At 44.1% G+C, this 24,732-nt stretch overlaps 1 protein-coding gene across 1 annotated transcript in view; it reads left to right on the top strand.

Moving 5' to 3' along the window:
• RO60 (Ro60, Y RNA binding protein) overlaps positions 1–24,732 on the top strand; it is an 820,045-nt gene that overhangs the window by 313,417 nt on the left and 481,896 nt on the right. The gene's annotated exons all lie outside the window — the stretch shown is intronic.

The following is a 24,732-nucleotide window of genomic DNA, read 5'->3' as shown; positions in this document are numbered from 1 at the left end:
CAATTGTTACCACAGGTATAGCCACCTAGTATTTAGTATTTCTTTTATTTGTATAGCGCACCGAGCCCTGAGGCAACTCGGCGTATTTCTTACATATACATATGTTTCGCAGGTACATACAGGTTAAAGACATACAACAAGTTCAGTGAAAGTGCATGGAGAAATACAGGCAGTTTTGACAAGAAGCGAGAAAGGTTGCTAGGTCTCCTGAGAGAAGAGCCACATTTTTAAATTTGTTCCTGAATATGTGGTTTGAGGATTCTGTTCTTACGGTAGTAGGTAAGGTGTTCCAGAATTCTGCCACTAATACGGGAAAGCTACTGCCTCCTGCCTTCTGTAGCTTAAACCTAGGGATCTTAAGGCAAAGAGACTGTGCCGATCTGGTGGGGCGATCTGTTACGGTCACCTGATATCCCCGGGGGCGTCTGGAAGGCTCTGAGATCTGGAACCCTGGATGCGTAGTTGCCCAGTGCTGAATAATGAATCTGCAATTACAGAAGGGAGGATTTGTGATAACTGTCTCTAATGGGTGAATCTCCCACCTCCCTCTGACCGATTACCTTCCCACTGGGTTCTTTTCTCACCTTAGTTATTTGTAGGGTGAGCTATCCGTCCTACGTTATCTTGTGCAAGGGTGCTTGACGTTTTTTGGTGAGCTGCCCGAGTTGCTTCACTGGTGAAGTACGCCTTCCTTGGGCCCAGGCCTGCTGTGACCCCGAATCTGCTGGTAGGCAGGTAGGTTTGTTAATTGTAAGTCTTTGTTCTGTTTATGGTGGGAATTCATTAATGTCTTTATCTCCTTCTTTTCAGGTGCGAAGGTCTTGATGCTGGCGTGCCTGAGGGAGAGGCACGTTTCTAGGTAAGAGGAAGCGCGAAGTGCAGCGCCTTTATTGTCTTTTAAAGCTAACCTGCGTTTTCTTCTTCTTCTCCTCACAGGCCGCTGTGGTGCTGCGAGTGGATGAGAGCGCGATAAAAAACAGGCCCCCGGAATCCTTTAAGGTAAGTACAGCACTGTGCAGTTGTTTAATATTGAAAGCAAACCTGAATATGTCTCGTTTCCTTTGCAGATGTTGCTGTGGTGCTCCGGATGGAAGCGTGGCGTAGCGTGATGGAATTCAGGTAAGACTGATGGAATTCGATGTTTTGGAAGCGCACGTTCTAATATCGTTTTTCCCTTTCTCGTTATTGCAGGTCGCAATGTTCAAACAGCAGCTGTGGTAGCGGTTCCCCGGAAGTCCTTAAGTTGGTACTCACAGGTGAGTGATGTTTCTTCTTCTCTCGGTTTCCACAGATTGCAGCCCAGTTGAGATGCTGAGTGCTGGATGGTGTTTTCTCAGGTAAGACAGAATAATCTTGTTCTTGCAGGATTACAAGAAGATGCTGAAGACCAGGAGCTGGACATGGTGAGCGTCACGCTGCTGGTTGCAGAATAACATGAAGTGTGTTCTTCAGTCAGGGTGTGGTGTATATAGCCCAGGTAAAGTAGTACCAGGGAAAGTAGTTCCACGCCTGCCACACCCAAAACACTAGACCGCATGGCTTGGTTCTTAGAACTAGACTGTGTGGGTGCTTCCATGTTGGATGATTTAAAGGCCCATGTGCATAAATGGAACCTTGTTTGAACAGCCCTTCCTTCCTACATATGAGCCTGGTGCCAAAGGCGCCAAGACTGGCTCCAGGAGCCCTTTTGCAGTATTTTTAAGGCCCTCAGGGTTCTGGTGGGAGCCTACTTGTGGCACAACTTGTGCCCCCTCACAGTGGTCATGACACGATCTGAGGAGGTACGTGCAAAATTGTTAGTCAAGTATCTAGGCACTATGTTCGCGAGGCATTTATGTGTAAGTGACAAGGTTTTGTAGGCAATCCTTTGGTTGACAGAACCAGTGCAAGTTGCGTCTTGCTTCGGATATGTGTTGGGATCTGGGGATGTAAGCGCAGATCTGATAGCATTATTTTGTGATACTTGCAACTTTTTTATGTTCCTTTGGCTGGTTCCCAGGTAAAGCGCATTGCAAAAGTCTAGTTTAGATAAGACTTATGCTGTGGCTATAGATATGCAGTTAGTTATGGGTAGGAATGGTCTACAAAAATTAATTCACTTCAAAGTGTAAGCTGTAGAGGAGGCTGTTGCATTGTTTTGTCTTGTTAGCATTAGTGCGGAGTCAATGTAGATGTCTAGTGTTTTCACATCCTTCGAGACCTTAATGATATTACTGTCTATATCAAATGATTTGAACTGTCCATCTAATTTGTTGAGTTTAGTTTGGGATCCTAGGAGAAGTAACTCAGTCTTATTGTCGTCTAGACGTAGTCCGTGATTGGCCATCCAAGCTTGTATGATAAGGTAGATGTCATTGACTGCTTTGGCGTCAGTTTCGTATTCTCCGGTGATGGGGATGAGTATCTGGGTGTCATCCGCATAATTAGTGTAGGTGACACCCAGATAGTCAAGGTCATCAAACAAAGGCTTTGTGAACACATTATATAGAGTGGGAGACACGCAGGATCCTTGGGGGACACCACAAGTAACTGGTCCTGGTTTGGCAGAGGCAGATGGTGCAAAGACCCTCACCGATCTGTTATCTAAGAAAGACTGGATCCAGGTATTAGTTTTATCAGAAAAATGTGCTGCTGAGTTTACATGATTACAAAGGACTTTGTGATTAACTAAGTCGAATACAGCCAAAAAGTCAAATAATAGCAGGAGGGCAAGTTTGCCTTTGTCCTTGAGGTCTTCAATTTGTGTTTTAAGGTCGATCAGAGCCGTTTCCGTACCATGTCTGGGTCTAAAGCCTGATTGCCTTAGACCAAGGAGGTTATTGATTTCTAAATGTTCTTGAATCTGCAAATAGGCTGCTCTGTCCAGAATTTTCAGTAGAAATGGTACCGTACTGATTGGTCTGTAATTAGTGGGGATATTGGGGTCAAGAGTCGGCTTTTTGAGTAGGGGAAGGACCCATCCGTCTTTTAGATTATTGGGGACTATGCTTGTTTCAAATGATGCATTTATTGGGGAGGTAATAAATGGAGCAAGTTCCTTGGCTGCCTCTTTGAAGAGAGGCGCGGGGCAGATATCACCCTGGCATCTTGATGGTTTTAGTTTAAGGATTATGTTTTAGACCTCTTTAGTGGAAAGTGCAGAGAAGGTAAATAGTTTGTGAGTAGTTAAGGTTGGTGCTGATGGGACTGGTTGAGATGTGGTAGAGGAGAGACTATGTTTTTTCTGTTCTATTCTGTTTTCCCTTGTAGCATCGTTGTTTTGACCAGTAATGCTTTCTGAATATTGGAGCACCAAGTGTGGTATTAAGTACAGGTGTCCAGTGGTGCAGCAGGAGATTCCAACTCTCTGAGTATATTAAAGAGTTCTTTGGTACTAGATTTGGCTTGAATGATACAGGCATTATAGGTGTCTTTTTTTGGTTTGGAAAATAGCTTCTTTGTAATTGAGAGATGCTATTAGTAGTGTCTGTGTTGAAGGCAGACGGATGGCTTTTCCAAAGAGCTTCTGCTTTTCTTTTAATTTGGAGTAATGATCTGAGGTGTGGAGTGAACCACGAGTTTAAATGCATGCACGGTTTATCTTTGTGCAATTTGAGAGGAGCTATTGTATTAATGGCGTTGAGTAGGGTGTGCTTGTAGAGATCAACTAAGACGGTGAGGTATGTGTGTGTGGTGGGGACATTGGTGATCGGTTGTAACAATGGTAGTAGTTTCTCAACTGTTACGTTACGGTTATTTCTCGTGCATATGGTGGTTGGCGTGTTTTTAATTTTTGATAGAGAATGAGATAAGGTTGTGGTTCGACCAGGCGCACGGTGGAAAGTATATTTGTGTCACAATTAAGGTCGGCCAGCCAGTCTAGTGTCCTTCCTTTATTGTATGTGGGTTTAGTGATGCGATGTAGAAAGCCTAGTTCTGAGATTGTTTTGGCGAGGGCTAGCACATTGACCTCTTCTGAGTCCAGAAAGCATAGGTTCAGATCACCCATTAGTATAATTCGAGAACATGGCTTAGTGTTGGCAGTGAGGAGGAGGGTAATGTCTTCTTCGAACGTGGATAGAGGACCCCGGGGCCTATACATGAGGTGGATAGTAATCGTTTGTGATGCTGAGAGAGGTAACTTAATGGACAATAGTTCTGCTGATGGAAAAGATTGACTTGGTACGGGCCTGAGATCTAGCAAAGTTTTAGCCATAAAGGCGACACCCCCGCCTCTAGACCGGTTTGCGTCTCTGTCAAGGCGAATGTTGGAATACTCATCGGGGATGGCTAGGGAGAGTGTGTGCCCTGCTGCAGCATGAAGCCAGATCTCTGTAATTGCTAGAAAGTCAAAGTCTTGGGATGTTATGATGTCGGCAATATCTAGGGCGTGGGCTGGTAAGGATCTAGCGTTAATGAGTGTGCCCTTAATTTCAGTGGTGACACTGTTTAGATTTCTTTTTGGGTGGGAAGTGTTTTCACTGGGTGAGGAAGCGTCATTTACTGTGTTATTTGTAGAGTTAGCTACTTTTGTTTTAGGTGTGAAATCTTTATCATTAGAGGGGTTATTGGAGTTAAGTGAAGCGTGAGTTGGTGAGAATCTGGAGCCAAGTCTGGCGTTGATGGTTGGTTAGGTGTAGGTCTTGTGGCAAATAGTTTGATCCATTGGGCCAGTGTGATGAGGTGGGGTTTGCTTAGCGTATATGGTATGGTGAGCAAGGGTTTAGATCCTACTTGTAGGTAGGAGGGTAGAAATGCTGCGGGTGGTATAAGGTCCGATGAATGTAGGCACAGGGACATGGAAAGAGATGCTTGGGGTCCTGAGAGTCGTGTCAGCATCAAAGTTGGGTGGCAAGAGGTTGAAACGAAGACCTTTGGTAGTCATGGTAGGCAGGAGCAGGAGGCTGAGCACTAACGGAAGGTGCACTATAATAAGGAGGAGCACAAGCATGACTTGAACCATAGTTCTTGTACTAAAGTCAGTTCAGTGGCTATGGAACTATGCAGTAGTTGCAACTAGGGTTCTGGGATGTCAAAAGGCTTCAGAGTGCAGAGTTTAATGGCGGTCTATGATCCCAAAAGTAGGATCCCGCTAATATAACTGTCTGCTGGAGTTGCGGCAAGTCACGTGTTAACGAGCCAAGTAGGTTAGCTCAATTACAATTATATCAGTGCTCAAGTGGGCAAGTACTTAGAATATGCTTACAATATGCTGTAATACGTGCAGGGCAGAGAGTAATGATTGGCAGGTAGGCCGCGTCTAGGCATATTAGGCTATGGTGCGAAGGTGTCATGCTTCAGGCATGGAAACCTTGGAACCGATGGCGACTCACTTAACATGGCCGTTAGCAGTCTATCTTAACGGTATATGCCTTTTCCAATATGGCCGCAGTAAATAAATAGGTCCTTTTCTCTAACGCCGGCGCATTGTATCGTCTTTGATTCACTCGCCGAGAGTTCCAGAGATTTTCCTGTGAATTTGCCTTTCGTGATTCCTTCCTTGTTTCCTTCTACCTGTTCTAGGTCTTCTCCGTGTTTTAGCTACTCACCCTCCTCGGATTTATTTCTATAAGGTACGTTTGGTGTTTTACGATCCTTTTCTTTTTCACATCCTGGTCTGCCCTTAATCCTCCTTGGTGCTTGGTGCTAGCTCTGTTCCTTTTTCGCTCTCTGTCCTTCTTGCCTTTCTACTATTTCCCTCGCTCTGCATTATTAGTATCTTTCGCTCATTCGGATTCTATCCGAACCCTTCGGCGCTCTCTGCTTCGCTCTCTAAAATACGAGCGCTTTTTGGTTTACTTTAGTTCTGCTTACTCCGCCTCCTTGTGAATCTATATCTACGATTTTTCTTACCTTTCGCCGCTATCTTGTGGATACACTTTCGCGTCTTCCTTACCTGGACCGCCTTCCTTGCGGCTCTCCCTTACTTGCCTTGCTTTCCCTTATTTTCCTTGCTTCTGCCCTATTAATTACTCTTGTGCCAGTACTCCGACTGCTGCCTCCTCCTGTTAGTCTTTTCCGCTTGATGTACTGCCGAATGCCGAATACACCCGATTCACTTTCAAGAACCCTTCCTCTTCCGAATCGCAGAGTTGTGATCAGCATCCATTGACCGTATACCACCAAATCCTCCAGACAGGAAAGACTGAGCCTGCTGTATTCGCCTTCTGCCTTTCAAAGTTACACCTTGAAGTCATCCTTCAGCCTTACTCTACTGAAAGACCCAGCGGTTGCTCTCCTTGTACCAAGACTTGAATACCAGGTTTTTTTCTGCTACGGCTTTTTCCCTGATTTAGGGGCTTGCTCCTTGGCCTTCCCCCTGACTCAGGTTTTTCTCCTGGTCAAGGTGGCGGCTGAGGGGGCTCGCCCTTACCTACACCATAAGATGGAAAGAAAGGAAAGACCTACCAAGTTGTCAAGACTAAAGAAGAAGGCAGAAAGACAGGAGAGTTCTTGGGAAGACACAGGTGAGGAGGAGTGGGGTGAAGTTTCGTCCAGTCTTGACAGAAGGCAAGGAAGGAAGCCGCTAAACAATTGGGTTTTGCAGAGTGTCCCATAATTTATGTGAATTTTAAAATGCAGTATGCAGGAGTGCATATGTATACAAAATTTACAGTAACGATAGGTAACTGAGTACATCACAAGATTTACAGTAATAACAGGTAAATGAGTACATCACAGGACAATTCGTAGCACATTGCAACACCACAGAGACGCAGTGTATATAGTTTTAAGTAAGCAGCTATGAAATGTAGGTGGCAGTGAATAGCTAAGCTATGAGGAATGATCAGTGGCAGCGCAACATAATCAGAAAACTGTGCAATGGTTGACCGGGTATAGGCCTGGGAAAGATAGGATGAATAATCCACGTCTATAACGGTGCATTGCAGCCTCTGTGGTGCGCAGACGACTAGAAGTTCATTAGGTTGTATGCTATGCGAGAAACTATACAGCAGAGGAGATCGACCCATCGGCACATGAACATCATGCAGTAGTCCTGGCTAGTAAGGTATGCTAAACTAGGCTAGTCAACATTTTGGTCAGAGATGTGCAGCTGCAACAGCTACTAGGGTGCTGGATCCGACCACGTGAGACAGGATAGGGGGGCAACAGTTACAGTGCCCAACCCTGCATTGATACGCTCTTTGAAGCCTGTGCAGGCAGACTGTAATAGACGCAGTGAGTACCTTAGTTATGATGAGGGGGACGAGTTGGAGTGGCAGGCATCTGTGGTAGAAAAGTCTTGTGAATCCTTAGTGACTATAGAGCGCAGAGATTTTGCACACAGCGAGATGAAGGGCTGTAGCTGTGAGAAGGTATCCAGGGCATGTTGTAGGCAGTGTTGTGATAGCCAATAGACAAGGAGATGTGGGTAACGCGGGACAAATTGCTGAGACATTCAAGCAAAATAAATAACCATCGCATGGGAGGTTGGGATGCGGGCTTCCAAACATTCGGGTTACACGCGAGGGCCGTCGGAACAAACCACACACAGACTCGTACATGGTCCCGTATTCTGGTGCTTGCGACTGAGCGAGCGAGTGCTCCGCGGTTTAGAGGCATTTTTCTACCATAAACAAGCCGGCAGCTATCTAGCTGGTGGAAGCAAGATTGAATTCTTCTCTTCTATAGTGAATTTCACTCTATCAAGACATCATAATACCCCATCACTTAGGGGTCCACTCTTTCCTGTGTTGGTACCCAGAAGGAGTTGGGATTTTCTACATTTCCAAAAGTGAAGAACTGGATAAAGATGGAACGCAAGGACTATACATATACATAAAAGAAGAATCTGGTCATGGAAGGACACAAGGACTAATTTTAAGACGCCTTTCCGTTGACCATATAAATCCATTGCTGTTCCTATATTTCACAACCATTTTCGTCCTGTCCTGAGGAAGACGACTGTTAAGCCATCCCTCTCTCTTTTGAGAATGGTGGAAGTCGCACTAGGTGCCGGTGGTTGACTGTTTAGGTCGAAATGGTGACAAGCGTTGCAGGTGGCATCTCTTACATATCTTGCACTGCAAGCTTGTCCATCACGTTGTATAAATAATTTCTGTCACTTTAGAATATGATACTGGAGAGGTGTCATAATTTTGTAATTGTTGCATTTTTCAAATTTCTCTTATTTTCTATTGTTAATTGTTTGACTAGTTGCAGCTAGATTCAGAATACATTTTTGGACTGTGCATGCATTTCGAGATTGGGATCAGTATTAGGACTGCCCCTTTTCAATTTGCTCTGATCCTCCCCAGTAGATTGGTCTCCCCTTTTCTTTCCCCCTGGGGGGCTATTGCACATTGCACTTTGTATTCATCCTGCATTGCAGGGAGCTTAGGTGGTTGTCATGCACTTTATCTGTATATATTCTATATTGATTGTCTGTTTTTATGCTGTTTTATGATGGATTCAGTACCATATGTTATGTGATTTTATATGTAAACAATAAAGATTAATTGATTTTATTATCCTTGACCTGGCCTATCCCCTCATTTGGGCTCCCATACGATGGTTACTTATTTTGCTTGAATGTCTCAGCAATTTGTCCCGCGTTACCCACATCTCCTTGTCTATTTGCTCTAGTTACTCCCCAGGGTTTACGCGGTAGGGGATGCCTATCCTTGATCAAAGTGTTGTGATGGCCAGCAGGCAAGCGGTTGGAACACACTGAGGCAGTGTGACCCATAGACAGTGGCAAAGCAGGTGAAGGTGTGGGGCAAGTCAGGGTAGGAAAGATGGTGACAAGCACGTATTATGCAGAGGCGCGTCCCTCGTGTTCCTCCCGGCTCCGACAGGCTCGGGACAGGAGCCTTATCTGTGGGCCTTTGCTGGGTGCCGATTACGCCTACCGGAGATCAGGGTTGACTGATAAGCGGATGCGGCAGCCAATGGGCGGTGAAAATGGCATAGTCAAGGCAACGGGGTAAACACAGGCCCGAGAGTCACTTGATGGCCATTTTGTAGCAACACATAGAGAATGCCTTAAGTGAAAATGTACGTGGAATCATGTTGAAAGGCTGCTCGGGGTTGCTCATCATAGCACACAGAATGAGTTGAATATATGATAAAGCAATCTCAACATGGGAGATAATTAGTGGCGGAACGCTACTTTCGTCAAGGATGGTTGTGAAGCTTACCTCCAGGCTGCGGGAATCAGCTGGAGTTTAAGGAGCTGCTCCTGCAGCGATGGAGGCAAGGTCAACCCTCCTGGGCATTCGACGACGAAAGAAGCTGAGAAAGCAGGCTCGGGACAGGAGCCTTATCTGTGGGCCTTTGCTGGGGGCCGGCTTACGCCTGCCGGAGATCAGGATTGGCTGATAAGCTGATGCGGCAGACAATGGGCAGCGAAAATGGCGTAGTCAAGGCAACAAGGTAAACACAGGCCCAAGAATCACTTGGTGGCCATTTTGTAGCCACACATAGAGAATGCCTTAAGTGCAAATGCGTGTGGAATCATGTTGAAAGGCTGCACGGCATTGCTCATTGTAGCACACAGAATGAAATGAATGTATGCTAAAGCAATCTCAACACAGGAGATAATTAGTGGCGGAACACTACTTTCCATCAAGGATGGTCGTGAAGCTTACCTCCAGGCTGCTGGAATCAGCTGGAGTTTAAGGAGCTGCTCCTGCAGCGCAGAGGCGAGGTCAGTCCACCTGGGCATTCAATGGTGAAAGAAACCTAGCCTGAGAGAGTGTCTGCAGGTTCCAATGTTCGTTGGGCAACATATGTAACAATTCTGTCTGTTTTTGCTGGGAACCGCTTCTCTACCCACCACAGCTGCTTGGCTGCCTCACGTGGGTGAGGACCGCAAAACTGAGCTTTTCGGTCTGTAATTAGTGAGGATTTATTCTGTTATTTTGCAGGTGGCTCCCTGCCCCGGGAGTTTGGAATGTTCCACCTGCCCTTGTCCTTGGCTGCGAGCACTGGCCTGGTACTTCGTGCTGCAGAGTCTGCATCTCTTCGTCCCACATTCTGAGGCCTGTGGCTTCATGTGAATTCACTACAGTCATTCTATGGTTTCCCTATATATATATATATATATATATATATATATATATGGAACAAAAAAGGAGGAAAGATGAACCGCACTCCTGCAAGCCAGGCATAGATTGCAAAACTCTGAAAATTCTGGATGTAAACAAAAAAAGCACGCCGTGTGTATACTACGGATACCTTTAATGTTCAACAAGAAAAAATATACTTGTACACATAAACATGTGATACAAAAATGCAACAAAACACAGACAAACAGAGGCAGGACGCCATGGTATGCGACCTGCAAACAACGCGTTTCGCGCTACACCGAGCGCTTGATCACGAATGGGGAAAGAAAGAAGACTGGTTAAAATGCACACAGTGGAAAACAGTCCTATTACTCTGTTAGTTACAATGACAAGTCATAGCTAAGGATTGAAAAGCAGGCGGCCATGATGGAAAGGGGTAAAAGTGCATGACATAATATAGTTGAATGCATGGGCGAGCTAAACACAGCCAGTGTTGGAAATCAGCACAGCACAAATAATTTATCATGGAAGGTAATACAGTACTAAAACCAACATGCAGCAAATCATGCATATAACATTGCTAAAATTAACACATATATATATATAAACAGTTGTAGCAAAAGATTAAAAACTGTATATATAGATATTAAAATTCCAATCGAAAACCATATAGAGAAGCCAAGACTTCAATTTCCAGCAACCTCAAAAGACCACCCTGCCTGGGCTTCTGACACATACAGAGGTGGACGTTAATGTGTTATATGATAAAGGCAAGTGTTATGTGTTGTGTAAAGTGCAAGAGCAAGTAATATTACCAAAGACAATGCATACATAGCAAGACATCAATGTGTCTATCAAGCCTCATAGTGGCGAAGCCACAGTAAAGTGCGAGTGCAAAAGCAGCAAGAACAGGTAATATTCCCAATATAGCAGCAAGTAAAGTGCAAGTGCAGAAGCAGAAACAACAGGTAATATTCCCAATATAGCAGCAAGTAAAGTGCAAGTGCAGAAGCAGCAAGAACAGGTAATATTCCCAATATAGCAGCAAGACACCAAAGTGTCTAGCAAGGCTCGTAGTGGCGAGGCCACACTAAAATGCAAGTGCAAAAGCAACAAGGACAATCCTAATTGGTAATATCGGATGAGCACAATTACACACTAGGCCAATGATAACATTAGATGAATCAATTGATAAAATGGGCAAAGCCAACTGCAAAGAGCAGAAACACAACACAATAAGCACACACAACCAGAGAAAGGGGAAATACAAAGGACCGCAGATAAAACCCAAAGTGGGACCACAACAGCTGCTTGGCTGCGTCACGTGGGTGAGGACCGCGAAACTGAGCTTTTCGGTCTGTAATTAGTGAGGATTTACAGACCGAAAAGCTGCCCCGGGAGTTTGGAATGTTCCACCTGCCTTGTCCTTGGCTGCGAGCACTGGCCTGGTACTTCGTGCTGCAGAGTCTGCATCTCTTCGTCCCACATTCTGAGGCCTGTGGCTTCATGTGAATTCACTACAGTCATTCTATGGTTTCCCTGTGTGTGTGTGTGTGTATATATATATATATATATATATATATATATATATATATATATATATATATATTCTATTATTCTCCTTAGGGGTTAGTAGTATACGTCCCTGTAGTTACATATGGTTAGTTGCAGTGAAGCGATTGCAAGCTTGCTTTGTGTGACTTTTTGCTTTCTTGCATTTCTGCATTTGGTTAGTGAAAAAAAGAGGCTTCTGACACTATGTATATGTATCTGTCCTCTAGCTACAGAACTGTGTATGCATGTTCTTCGTATGTGCACGTGTTTGTCTGCGGAGCTCCGTGCAGGGATGCAAGTTTATTTTGTGACTAACGTTGCTATGTTGTGGTGTCACTAATGACGCCCGCACGGCTGGATATTTATCATTAGTCAACCTGGTCCAGGATGGTGCACCTGTATCCGCAAAGACATCAGCTGGATAGGGTTTGAACGGTTGTCTGAGCGAATATCTACTCACATACGTGGAATGCACCGGTCCACCTGGGGGCTGCCCAAACAGTGATTGGCATCTATCATTTCTGAGCTTTCGGGCAGTCATGTGTATAGGCGAGACGAGGGCCATTAAAGGGACCCTTTCTTCACCTGGTATACTCTCCTGCCAGGACTTTGTTATTTAAATATATTGTTGAACAAATCCTTACCTTTATCTTGCCTACTGTCTTGCTAGGACTCTGTTAATGTAATACTTTATGTTACAGCTATTCAACTTCACCTGGTATTGTCTTGGTCAAGGGCTTCATTATGAAAACAATTTGTTGCACAAATCTTTAACTTCATCTGGCCTGATATCTTGCAAGGACTCTGTTACTTTAACATTTTATTGTACAGATACTCAACTTTGCCTGGTATTCTCTTTGTCCAGGACTTTAGCACACAAACACTTGGTTGCACAAATCTTTAACGACACCTGATGTACTCATGTGCCAGGACTTTGTTACATAAACAGTTAATTACTCAAATCTTTAATCTGGTGTTTACTTTCCAAGACTTTATATTATGGAACACTTTTCCTTGTAGGTCTTTTCTATCACAACCTTCATTTAGTATAAATGCTTGTCTGGTCTTTGCCATATGGGTTATTCGTTCCTTCGCGATTGGGGTTCAATAACCCATGAACAACTTGCGCTGTAAACTATCTGCCTTCTCTAATGATTTTGTTGCTTCCTGCTCGCGGCATTCTTGGAAGCGTTTCACTTTATTTAACCACTCAGTAACCCATCGGTTTCTTCTAGGTTCACCAGAAATTTATGTTGTTACTACACATAAACCTTTGTTCGTTGATAACCCGGTGACCCTACTTTCTTCCCAGGGCTTGTAGGCTGTTTGTTGTGCCTTTTCGTTCCTCTCTGCTTTGCTGTACTGCCTTTGCATGTGCCTCATCTAGCGATGCAGACCCGTGGTGTCGGTTTGCGTGCTGTGCCGTTTCCACAGTTTTCTCACTCTATGCGGTGGACTGCTCGCACCTTGGCTTTTCTGTTCCTTTCGTGGGGTCTGACTCGCAGACCTCTGCCATGGTGCCCCTGCCTTCAAGCTTACGGTTTGCGAGGTGATTCGGTGTCTGCAGATTTCCTCTCTCCTGGCTTCTGTCAGCTGCGACCAGCCCGTATTTAAACTTCTCGGTCTGCTTACTCAACTCCCAATTACTAGACCATGGGTTCTCTGCCCGGTCCTTGTAATCATCCTTACTTTGTCACTCTTCTTCTGGTTGGTTGTTTTGTAATTGGTTTCTGAATGGCTTGGTGGAAATGGATACTATGCTATGCTTCCCGGGGAGTGATCTTCACTACTCCCTGCCTCTTCGTTGTCCCAGCCAGCAGTAAGTTTTCTCTAATGGGAGATTGGGGTTTAAACACCCAAGCTTTATACAGAGGTGGAGGATAAGTATGACAATATGCCATGAGGGACTAAGGAGACAACCCTGAAGGGGAAAGGAGGCCAGGTCATTGAGTCTCCTTGAGAGTCACCTCCCCACAGGTGGTCCTCCCTCATGTAGCCACTCCCAGGGTCAGGATCGTGTAGCGGCTTCCGTCCCTTGGCCACATAGGGGGAGGCTAAGCCTGGGAAAGGAGTGATGACATTCTCAGATTCATCACATACTAAAAGTCTTACATACCTAAAGTCTCCTTCCAGGTGGACAGTGGAATGCAACCGCTACCTCTTCCTAACCCTGGGGGTGGTATTAGCCAGATGGATCACCTAGGCGGAGAAGGCCACCAAGGGAATATGGTGACTCAGTATTTATCCTCTTACGAGGGTGAGGTTTCTCTTATACCAGAATACCTAATGGCTTGTTGTCATAGTAAGGCTTCCCTTCCCAAGAGTATCAAAATTGTCAGCTCTGAAAACCTGTATGGTAAACATGGGAATGGTGTATGTAGGGATCAGGGAACGAGTACCACCACTTCTGATAATTATAAGTCCACCTTAAGTTTGAATCATAAAACCAAGAATCAACCATTAACTCCTTTGAAACCTTCTCCTGAAAGTACATTTTATGAATCATTAAATCAGAAGGGATTAAATAATGTTGAAATGAATGAGAACATTAGGAACTTCAAGTCCCATAATGCCCTAGGTACTGGGATGAGGAAAAGGCACTCGTAATCACAGAACTGTGGTGTGCGGTCTAGTGGTTCTAATGACCCACATCTGAGAAGGACTTTTAAACATTTAAAACCCCCTTAGGTGTGGGCCATTAAGGAGAAGCAGATTGAGCAGCTGAGGCACGTGGAGCGAGACGGAGCTGGCACTATAGTAGAAGCAGGACGCTGTGTCGTGGAAGCAGCAGAGGTCAGAACTCGAATGATTTGTCAAGTGCAGAGGACGTGCAGCGGGAAGTGCTATGAAGACTGGCTGTCCCGAGGGAGAGAGGTGCCCTCCTGATCCTGCCTGTGGCACCAGTGTATATTGAATATAATCCAAATAATCTTAGCCTATATAGTAAGAGAAATTGAGTTGAGGAACATTGTATCCAGCATTGTCAGAGGGGGTGAAACTTGTATATTAAGAGAGACCAAGTTGAGAAATATTGTAGCCACCATTGTCAAAGCCAAAAGGGGATAGCATTCAATCAGAGTGTATACGAATATTGCAACCACCTTTGCCAAATGCCAAAAGAGAAGAATATTTAAACAAGGAGAAAGTGCTTTAAAGGAAAAAGCACTTGTAGAAGAAAATTGCAGTCAATATTGTCGAAGTCAACGAAGAGCATTGATGAAATCCAGTATTGCCAAGAGGGGCAATTCAGGAAAAGCAGTATTGCTAAAGCCAAAGAAGGGTAATTAAGGAAAGCCAGTATTGCCAAAGAGCACCAATTCAGGAAAACCAGTATTGCCAAAGCTACGAAGGAAGTAGAAAAGGAAAATAAAAGATGGCAGAACGGAAGCCCTCCTTGTGACTGTTATCAAGGGGGAGAGAAATATAATCTGCATTGCCTGGCGCAAATGAAACCGAGAGAGAAATATTGTCAATGTGTTGTGATCTATTCATGAAACAGTTGTTGGGGTTTTACTTTTCCACATTGAGGATTGAAGTGTGGAACATTCGAAGCAGCCTCACCACAAAGCATTTATAGTAGCGGTAGGAGTTTTATCCTGGCAGGCGAGTACACCAGGAAACGTATTATTAGTGGTTAGTCTTGGCAGGTTAGTGGCTTAGGAAGAGGATAATTAAAGTACTGCAATGTGGTAAAAGATTGTGGTAAGAAAGTGGCAAGACCATTTACTGTGCTGTGATGAACTGTGGTAAAACAATCCTGACAGAACGATGTTGTTTATCAAGAAGCGATGTGGAAGTAGTTGTATTTTTTGAAGAAGATAAATTATATTGAAACCTGACTGAAAGTGCAAAGACAAAGGGCCTCATTACAGGTCCGGTGGTCCGGAATTAACAGTGGTGGTAAACCCGCTGCCACTGTTAATTCCGGACCGCCCGATTCCGAGTCCTGCAGGCGGGAGATGATCTTCCCGCCAGGTCTGACCTGGCGGGTGGAACACCTCCCGCCTGCAGGCGAACGTGGAAACACCAGCACCATCACGAGATGGTGGCGGTGTTTCACTTCCCAATTCCCATTGAGTCCTATGGGACTCAATGGGAAAGGGGATTTACACCATTCCGCCTCTGGGATTCCCAGGACACTAGGGTTGTAATGCCCTGGTATTTCCAGGAGTCACGGAGGCGGAATGGTAATACGAGTCTGGCGGTAACCAGGCGGTTTTACCGCCGCGGTTACCGCCGGACTCGTAATGAGGCCCAAAGTCTTTTTTTATCAAGCAAGAACTGTGGAACTTTGACAAGTATCTTGAGGAGTGACACATTCTGTTTAACAATAAGACTGTTCAAGTAACAAGTGAAAGATGTATGGAGTGAAAAGAACTTTGCATTGTGTTTGAAGCAGAACTTGGCTATTGAAAGGAACTTTCTTGATTTTAACTTTTTCTTAGAAAATCCTGAATCAATCGTGGAGAAGGGGATCCAACCCTAGTTACTAGGATATGTTTGTAAAGGTTATGTTTGACTCTTAATTGTTATTTTGGTCATATAATGTGGAAAATGTGGAGAGTTTTAGCCAGTCTTCAAACTTCACCAGACACCTGCGAACACACTCCAATGAAAGACCTTATGTATCTACTGACTGTGGGAAAAGCTTCACCCAGAAGCCAAACCTTAGTCTACACCAACAGCGGCATAGACAGTGTACTCTCAGCGTGCATGCTTAGAGTTTTATGGAGTTATCAGAGCTACTCGCACATAAACACGAACACGTAGCACAGGAACAAGTGAAGATAGCTGAGCAGAAGCACATAGCGGACAAGCCCTTTCCATGTGGGCCATTTGGGAAGAGTTTCAGTGTGTCTTCCCAGCTGATAACGCACCAGCGCATCAATGTAGGAGAGAGACCATACGTATGCAGCATTTGTGGCATGTCTTTTAGCCAGTCCTCAAACCTCAGTAGACACAAGCGAATACACACCAAAGAAAAACCTTATGCATGTAAAGAGTGTGGGAAACCTTTCACTCGGCATACCAACTTGGCACTACACCAGAGAATTCACACTCAGGAAGAGAAATACAAATGCAGCAAATGTGGAAAGGGATGTATTAGTGAATCGGATTTGCACCAGCAAAAACATATGACCAGGAAATTCCAGTGTAGTATACGTGGGAGGGCTTTCAGGCAGTCGCCCACCTTATTTACACACCAGCAAACACACACAGGACAGAAGCCATTTCCATGCAGGGTATGTGGGAAGAGTTTCAGTGCCTTATCACAGCACATCACTCTCCAGAGAATACATGCCGGGGACAAACCTTTTGCATGTGATACTTGTGGGAAGAGGTTCAGCTAGTCTTCGAATCTGTATCTTCACCATAGGGTACGAACAGGTGAAAAGCTTTATTCATGTAATGACTGTGGTAAAAGTTTTACACGACAGTCTAACTTAGACAGTGACATGGAAAAACACACAGGAAAGCAGACTTACATATGTAGTAACTGTGGAATGACTTTCAGCCATATATCAAAGCTGGACAGACACCAGAAAAATTATGGCAAGGAGGATCAATAAGAATACAGTTAATGTGTGATTTGTTTCAATATTTTAAAACGTGAAAGGAAACCGCACAACCTCAGAAAAAGGGGGTGGAGGGGACATGAGAGGGCCAGAGAAAATGTAGAATGGTCAGGAATATAAGAAGGAGCAGCACCTTAAAAGGAAGCATTACGAGTGGGACTCCCCTTGAAAAGGCACTGGACAGCTAATGGTAGCGCTGAAAAGTACTCAGTCATTGCAGGCCTGCACTTTTTCCCACCAAGCAGCGTGCACCAGGCGCAGCACTTCCCTTCATACTTCCAATCGCAATTGTCCATCACGGATGATGAAAGAAGTAGCTAAAGTCATGGGTCAGGTTAAGATCACATGATTACCATTCTCCTGCCGCATGGCTTTGGTGCCTGTGATGATGTAGGACCATCAGAACAAGAGTGACAACATACTTCATCACCTTTATTGACAAAACTCAGCAGGTTTGTCTGGATTGAATGAACGAACAAATGAACGAGCGAATGATCGAGGGAAGGATCGAACGAAGGAATGCCTGAAGTGTGATGGCTCTCAAAGTGGCTTACAAAAATAGGGCAAGTGCTTAACTAAAGGACCCCTAGTCCAGGTTCCTAAATCATTAGGTCCCTGGAGGATAGCTGAGTGGCAACGTGCTCTCCTTGGAAGCAAGACGACACGAAGCATCGCTTAGAAACCTCTGGATATTTAAGCGCGTTTTAAATATGCAACTAAGACAATAACAAAAAAATTCTGTAACAGTGCCTCAATGCCTGCCGGCCATGTGAGCGCTTTAAAAATGCAAAATAAATGCAAAGAATAATAATAATACCTGTATGATTTATATTATGTATAAGTGTGAGGGTCAGATACCTTTTTAGAGTGTTTTACTTATAGTCTTAGTTGGACAGGTAGGGAAATCCTCCTTTGGTTAGGGAAAGTGAGTCGTTTAACCCACCTTTATTATTTCATAAAATGGCTATTTGTGGAAAAACTCTATTTGTCCGCCTCCCATTTCTGACCTCTCACAATACCCTTACCCTACGAACCTGGTTCCCCACCCACAGGTCTTACACTAGACTATGACTCGGGAACCCCTCTGAAACCCTGTTTGTGCTCTATTTTTTTCATGCTCCGCTCCCATCTAGGGTTTTCAGGTACAAACCCTTCCTCATCCTAGGAGTACAAAAGAGGTGAATAACGAAGGATTACCTTCTTACTATCTATTAAGAGGTTCGCATCAGCAGGTTTACCCTTGTGGGCTCTCATTCGTATTGGTATTATTTGGGAAACCCATTGGTCAAATCAGGAAACATCACCTCCTATGACTACTGAAGCTGGTAAATTGGAATCACTCCCATTATAACCAAAGGCTCTTTTCCCGGATTGCTCTTGGGAATGTGTGTTTAAGGAGGGTTTTCAATATTACCATACGCCCAACCTATTCCACCCCCGGGGAAGTAGCTCAGGTCTAATAGCATATCCCTTACTCTTAGAATCTAATTGAGCCAAAACGGTTTTCCCATTAAAAATGGATGGAATTTCCCATATAGTTGAGTTTTTGGCATATGAACCAGGGTATTGTTTTCCCCAGGTTTTACTTCTTGTTCTTTTGGTTTGTTCTTTCGGGCTGGATATCTTTAATGACAAAGAATAGGATGTTTTAATATTATTCAGAGGACAATGTTTCACTGAATGATAATCCTTTCTTAAACTTTGTTTCTGGGAATTATAAAGAGTTAACTCTGGGTTATATGGGCTTAATCCCCATTTATCTGAGGGACAATATCCTGGAAGGAATCTGCATTCTTCCCAAGAAAGGTCTAATTTGTTTTTCTCATCAGTTGATGGTTAAGGGGATATTGTTTCCTCCTCTTTCCTACTGCAGTGAAGGTTTCTTGTTAGTCTAGGGGCATGGACGATTTTGTTATTTTGTCTTCCTTTTCCTGCTCATTCCTGATGGGTTTATTATCTGAAGCAGCATGTAGGACTCCTTTTGAGTAGGAAGTTTTAAGAATTTTCGTCTCCCAATGATTCAGAAATTCCCCAAAATGATGTTAAATTAGAAAAGTCAGACTTGTTTCTGACCTGGGGCTTAATTTGTTCCCAGGTCTGTTGGAAGATTGTAGGGGATAGTGACATCGATCGCTTGGGTGTTTTACTGCTTCTCAGAGAGGGTGTACTGTTTTTATTCAGCTTGCTGTTCACATCCCCTTTTAATGGTAGAAGAAAGTTTTCCAGGGGTTCTTCCTCATTAGGTGTGCTTTTAAAGTTGTCCTTTCCCCCTTTTCCATGGACGTCAAGGGGAGGATATTCCTCTATGCTTTCATATACTAGTCTTCCCAGTAACTCCTCTCTCTGGATTTCAAGTGGGGTTGGAGAGCATTTTAAGAGGATAAGCTTTAACTCAGATCCACAAGGTAGAATGGGTACAATTTTTAAACTCTTCTTCCTTAGTAGTGTATTCCATATGTAGGCCTAAGGACACTATTATTTTGTCTTTCCCTTGTATCGTATAAACTATGGGACAGAAAGGCTGATAAATATTTACCTCCACTGTTTCCCTAACAGGAAAAATAGCCTGTGAGGTTAGAAGATGAAGGGTAACTCCCACCCCACAGACCACATGCTTAAGGGACTCATGTTTTCCTACCCAACTTTGGTTTTGTAGACTGGATTCAAAGGAGTGGGAAGGATAGGTTCCTGTATCTTGAAAAGATGACCCCTCCTGGAGGAAAAGATGGTGTTTGTCCAAGTTTCCCCAGACACAGTTAAGGTATGGCTACATTTTACACTACTTCCCGTGTGAGCCACAGTTTGTATCAACTGAACCCGATCCCACCCTGACACCATATGTGAGGAGCCAGGAATGAGACACGGACACAGAGGAGACATATTTTTGGTTATAAATATTTATTAAAATAAGTTGGATTGGAAAATGCCTCACTATCCCTATTCTCTGAGGAATTTCCCTACCTCAAACCAAAACTACAGAGTCTGTCTAGTGTCAAGATGTCCAAACTAAAAATCTGTCCTGTGTCCATAATCCTATTCTGGCCTTCATACTCTAAAGGTGTAAAGGGAGTTGTTTCTTTACTTTTCCAAAGGCTCAAATGTTCAAGTTCAACACAAGAGTTCAAATCCAATAAAATGTCTCTTCTCAAAACAATGGGTTTGTGACAGAGGCGTTGCTAGGGGGCCCTGAGGGGGCTATAGCCCCGGATGTTTTGGTTGTAGCCCTGGATAAAAGCTCAGGTGCTACAACCAAAATGCTAGCTAGCCCCCAGTCCCGCTAGTCCGGACATTAGCTTAGCCCCTGATCTTTTCCATACCTAGCAACACCCCTGGTTCTTGATTTTTCCAAGTGATCAAATGTACAAGTTAAATACAAAAAGTTTCAATTCAACAGAAATGCTTTTCTCATGAATAATGCTATTTTTCCCTTGGATTTTAAAACCAATTGGTTCCTTATATTAACTCTCACTGGTTCAACACTTGTGGGGAAATTTTCCCCAAGCTTTCTCTTCCTTTAATACGTTACAGTTATGTTAGGGAAATGTCTTCTCCTAACGACTTCCCTCTTCTTTTATAATTCCCAATAGTTTGTTAAACCAAGGACCTTTCCTTGCAGGTCTTTACAATATTCTTAATATGAGTCTCCATCTAGGCATAATTCTGCCAGGTCACGTTGCATACTTGTTTCACCTTCACCTTGTGTACCTTCTTACCAGGACTTAATTACTTAAACAGTAACCTTCAACTGGTATACTCTCCTGCCAGGACTTTTATTTTACAACCACTTTATTGTACAGATACTTAACTTCCCCTGGTATACTCTCCTACCAGGACTTTGTTGTATAAATAGTTTGTTGAACAAATCCTTAACTTCATCTGGCCTACACCTTTGCCAGTACTCTGTTACTTTAACACTTTATTATACAGATACTTAACTAGCTTCACCTGGCATACTTTTTGTCGGGTACTTTTAATACACAAACAATTTTTGCACAAATCTTTAACTTCACCTGGGATACTCTTGTGCTGGGACTTTGTTACTTAAACAGTTCATTTACTCAAATACTTATTTTCACCTGGTATGTTTACTTTCCAGTACTTTATATTATGGAACACTTTTCCTTGCAGGTCTTTTCTATCACAACCTTCATTTAGAATTAATGTTTGTGAGGTCTTTGTCATATGAGTTATTCTTTCCTCCCCGTTGGGGTTCAATAACTCGTTAACAACTAATAAACACTCTGGCTTCATGGTTTTTGTCAAAGATTTTTATTAAAATAAAAAGGGGGTGGGGAAATGCCTCTCTGTCCTTGCTCTAAGAGGTGTTTCCCTTCTTAAAACCAAAACTAAGGGTCTGTCAATGTCAGAATGGGTGGTCGGTCAAAAGGCCGAAAAAAAATCCCGAATAACAAAAATCTCGGAAAAAAAAATATCGAATTTATTATTTTTTTATATATATGTATTTTTTGGGTCAGGTAAGTAAAAAAAAGGGTTAAAATAAAAAAAGGGGGGGGGGTTGACGGGGGAACCCCCCATTTCGAAAAAAAAACGTCAGAAAAAAAATTAGATATTTTTTTTTCGCCCTTTTTTTTCGTGATTTTTTTTTCGAGATTTCTAATTTCGGTTTTATGACCATAAACCGTCAGAATGTGCAAAACAAAACAAACTGTCCTGCGTCCAAAATGCTATTCTGTCCCTCACATGTTAATAAAATTAACTCTAAGGTGAACCGGGTAATTTCGTTGGCCTTTAGTAGTGTGCAAATGTTCAAAACGAAAATGCGTAACTCCAACCCAAAGGTTCCAGAAGGATATAGTTCCTTGTACCAGAGGCTGAGTCCCTTCCCCTGGATTTTCCTTCACTCTGTTTTATATTCCAGAATCTCATTTCCTTATGTTTCTCTTGATCAACAACACAACTGGTACATAAAACAACTTGGCTGTTATGCTTTATCTTGTTGGGACACCTGGTGTACTCTCTGCGAAGGTATCATGAAGTAAGACACAGACAACAGATTCACTTTTCTAAATAAAATGGTTTATTTTTCTTAAATGTCAGGATAGAGTAAGACCTAACTTGCCCTATGCTAAGGTGGGATTTCCCTACCTAAAGAAACTAAGGACAGTCTTGTGTCAGTAAGATCAACTCAAAAGTCTGTCACTGTCCAAAACCTATACGTGCCCTCACAACTAAAGATATACCATGTGCAGGGATGTCGGCAACAAAACAAACAGTGTTCCAAATAAAGTTCTGAGCTTCTTCCAGCTCCTGGCTTACGTTCCAGCCTCCCCTTCCCCAAGTTGGAAACAGTTCCAAAAGGCCTCAGGGTTCGCTTCCGCAAGAGTTCAACCAAGTTCACAAAGTCTTTGGGTTCCCTTCCCCAAGAAGTCAGCGCTTCCAGCTTCAGAACTAGAATTAGTTCAAATCTCTTGGCTTTCAAAAACAGTTCCAGTTAAACTTTGTAATCATCCAGGTTTTTCAATCGTTCACACAGATTGCTCATTTTCTCATTCACTTCAGCAACTTGTTATACAATACAGCTGACACTCCATTCTGATTCCCCTTGACAGTCTCTTGGCTTTGCCACAATGTGTATTTCACACAACTCACTCTGTGGTGTTAATCTTTTTCTTCCACCCTGCTTTCACCTTATTCACAAATACTCCTCACTTTGTTCGTAAGTGCTCATCACTTGTGTTTCACTTTCTTCATAAGTGCTCATCACTTGTTTTTCACTTGTGCTGTATTTGCATATAATTTTCATAACTTTCCTTTAGATCGGTATTCAATAATACTTGTTGCACTCTTTTTTTTTTAAATATGTTTATTTTAAAACAAGGCAGGACAATTTACAAACAACATTGTATGAGGATTTTACTCCTTTTTAATAATTCCCTTTAGCCTATGTTCTTCCTCCCTCCCTCCCCTCTCTCCCCCCTCTAGTAAGCAGGTTCTTTCCACCAGTTCCCCCATTCCGTAGGATCATCCGTTGCCCTTGCCGCTCATGTGGGCTCTTGATCCTTTAGGGCCCATCGAGTGTTGAGCGGTTTAAATGTTAAGGCGTCAAATCGTTGGTCATATTCCAGTACTGGGGCCCATGCATTCTGGATGCGGTGCAGGACTCCCGCCCTTGCCGCAGTCACTATTTCCGCGATCAGGATGTCCTATAGTTTTCCCCACCAGTGGGCCATGCATGGGCCGTCCGGGGACTTCCAGAAGCGGGCTAGCACAGTTTTGCCTGCCAGGAGGCATTGCGTTACTATTTTCACTCTGTTTCCGGAGCGGGGGTATATCCTGGGGGTCGGGACCACCAGAAGGACCATTTCAGGTTCTAGGGGGAGAGTCGTCCTGGTAATTTGTTCGATCGTCGCCAGGCAACGTTCCCAGAATTTCTGGATCTTTTGGCAGGCCCACCACATGTGGAAGAAGGAGCCAGGCTGGGGGCATCTACTTGTTGCACTCTTAAAAGTACTTATAACACTTTGCAGGTTGTTCAGCATTCCAAAACCCTCAATTCGGTCTCCAAAACCAACTATCACAGAGTTCAGTTCGTTCAGCATTTACATATCCCTACTTCCAGCCCCTGGAGCGCCCCAGTAGGAGTGTTCCCTTCCTTACGATCACTGGTATGCGGCCGGTCCTCTGGGTGTCTTCTTTCTCTGCTTGTGCTTTTCGGGAGCCCCTGCGAGCAGCGCTCGCCGTCTTCGAACCTTGCCGCGACAGCCCGTGGCACTCGGAGAAACTCCAGTGTCCCACAGCGCCGGCTGTGGACACGCGTCTAAAGTGGATGGCGGGTATCTCGACCGTCTCACAGCCCGCTCGGGCCTCGGTGTCTTTTTCACACTTCTTCTGCACACAGCGTCCTTACCGCCAGCCCCTCTCCAGCCCGCTCTACAGCTGCCAAGCTGTGTTCTTCTCTCCAGGCAGGTTTCTCTCACTGTTTCCCTGTTGGACAGTTTGTGTGTAAGAAACAGGTAAAGACTGAAAACCTACAAATGCAGGGGAGGGGAAGGTTCATTCTGACAAGGGAAAGGGAGGATACCATGTCTTGCCCAAAAACATCCTCTTCCCCACTCCCCAATGTCTCTCCACCCAGGTGATGCTCCCTCCTATATCCACCCCCAGGGTCGGGATCCAAGAGCGATGGCCTTTCCCTGGCCACCTGAGAGGGAAATCCAGGGGTAGTAGATGTAAGGATGCCCTCAGGTTCTTCACATACCCGTCCCCTATGCGGGTTGGACCGGGGTTTTTCACACGGAAACCGGGGGAGAAAGTCGGCATTACCCTGATCTCGACCCTTTCAGTGTTCCACTGTGAAACAATAGGGCTGAAGGTCCAGGAACCACTGCATAACTCTTTGATTAGACTCTTGTCTTTGACTAATCCACACTAAAGGGGAGTGGTCTGTGATTAGTCTAAATTGGTGCCTAACAGGTAGTATTTGAGATGGCATACCGCCCATTTAATTGCCAGTTCCTCAAGCTCGATAACTGAGTAGCTCTTCTCCCTAGGAAACAGCTTCTTGCTGATGCATAATATACAGTGTTCTAGTCCGTCATGATTTTGAGTATCGGTCTGTAAGATGAATTCCTTGGAACAATCTGCTACTTTCA

Source organism: Ambystoma mexicanum, chromosome 1q (genome assembly GCF_040938575.1).
Source record: "Ambystoma mexicanum isolate Mex_15411 chromosome 1q, UKY_AmexF1_1, whole genome shotgun sequence".
Classification (NCBI taxonomy): Eukaryota; Metazoa; Chordata; class Amphibia; order Caudata; family Ambystomatidae; genus Ambystoma; species Ambystoma mexicanum.
The sequence above is the reverse complement of the archived record's forward strand: the minus strand, read 5'-3'. Positions and strand labels throughout refer to the sequence as shown.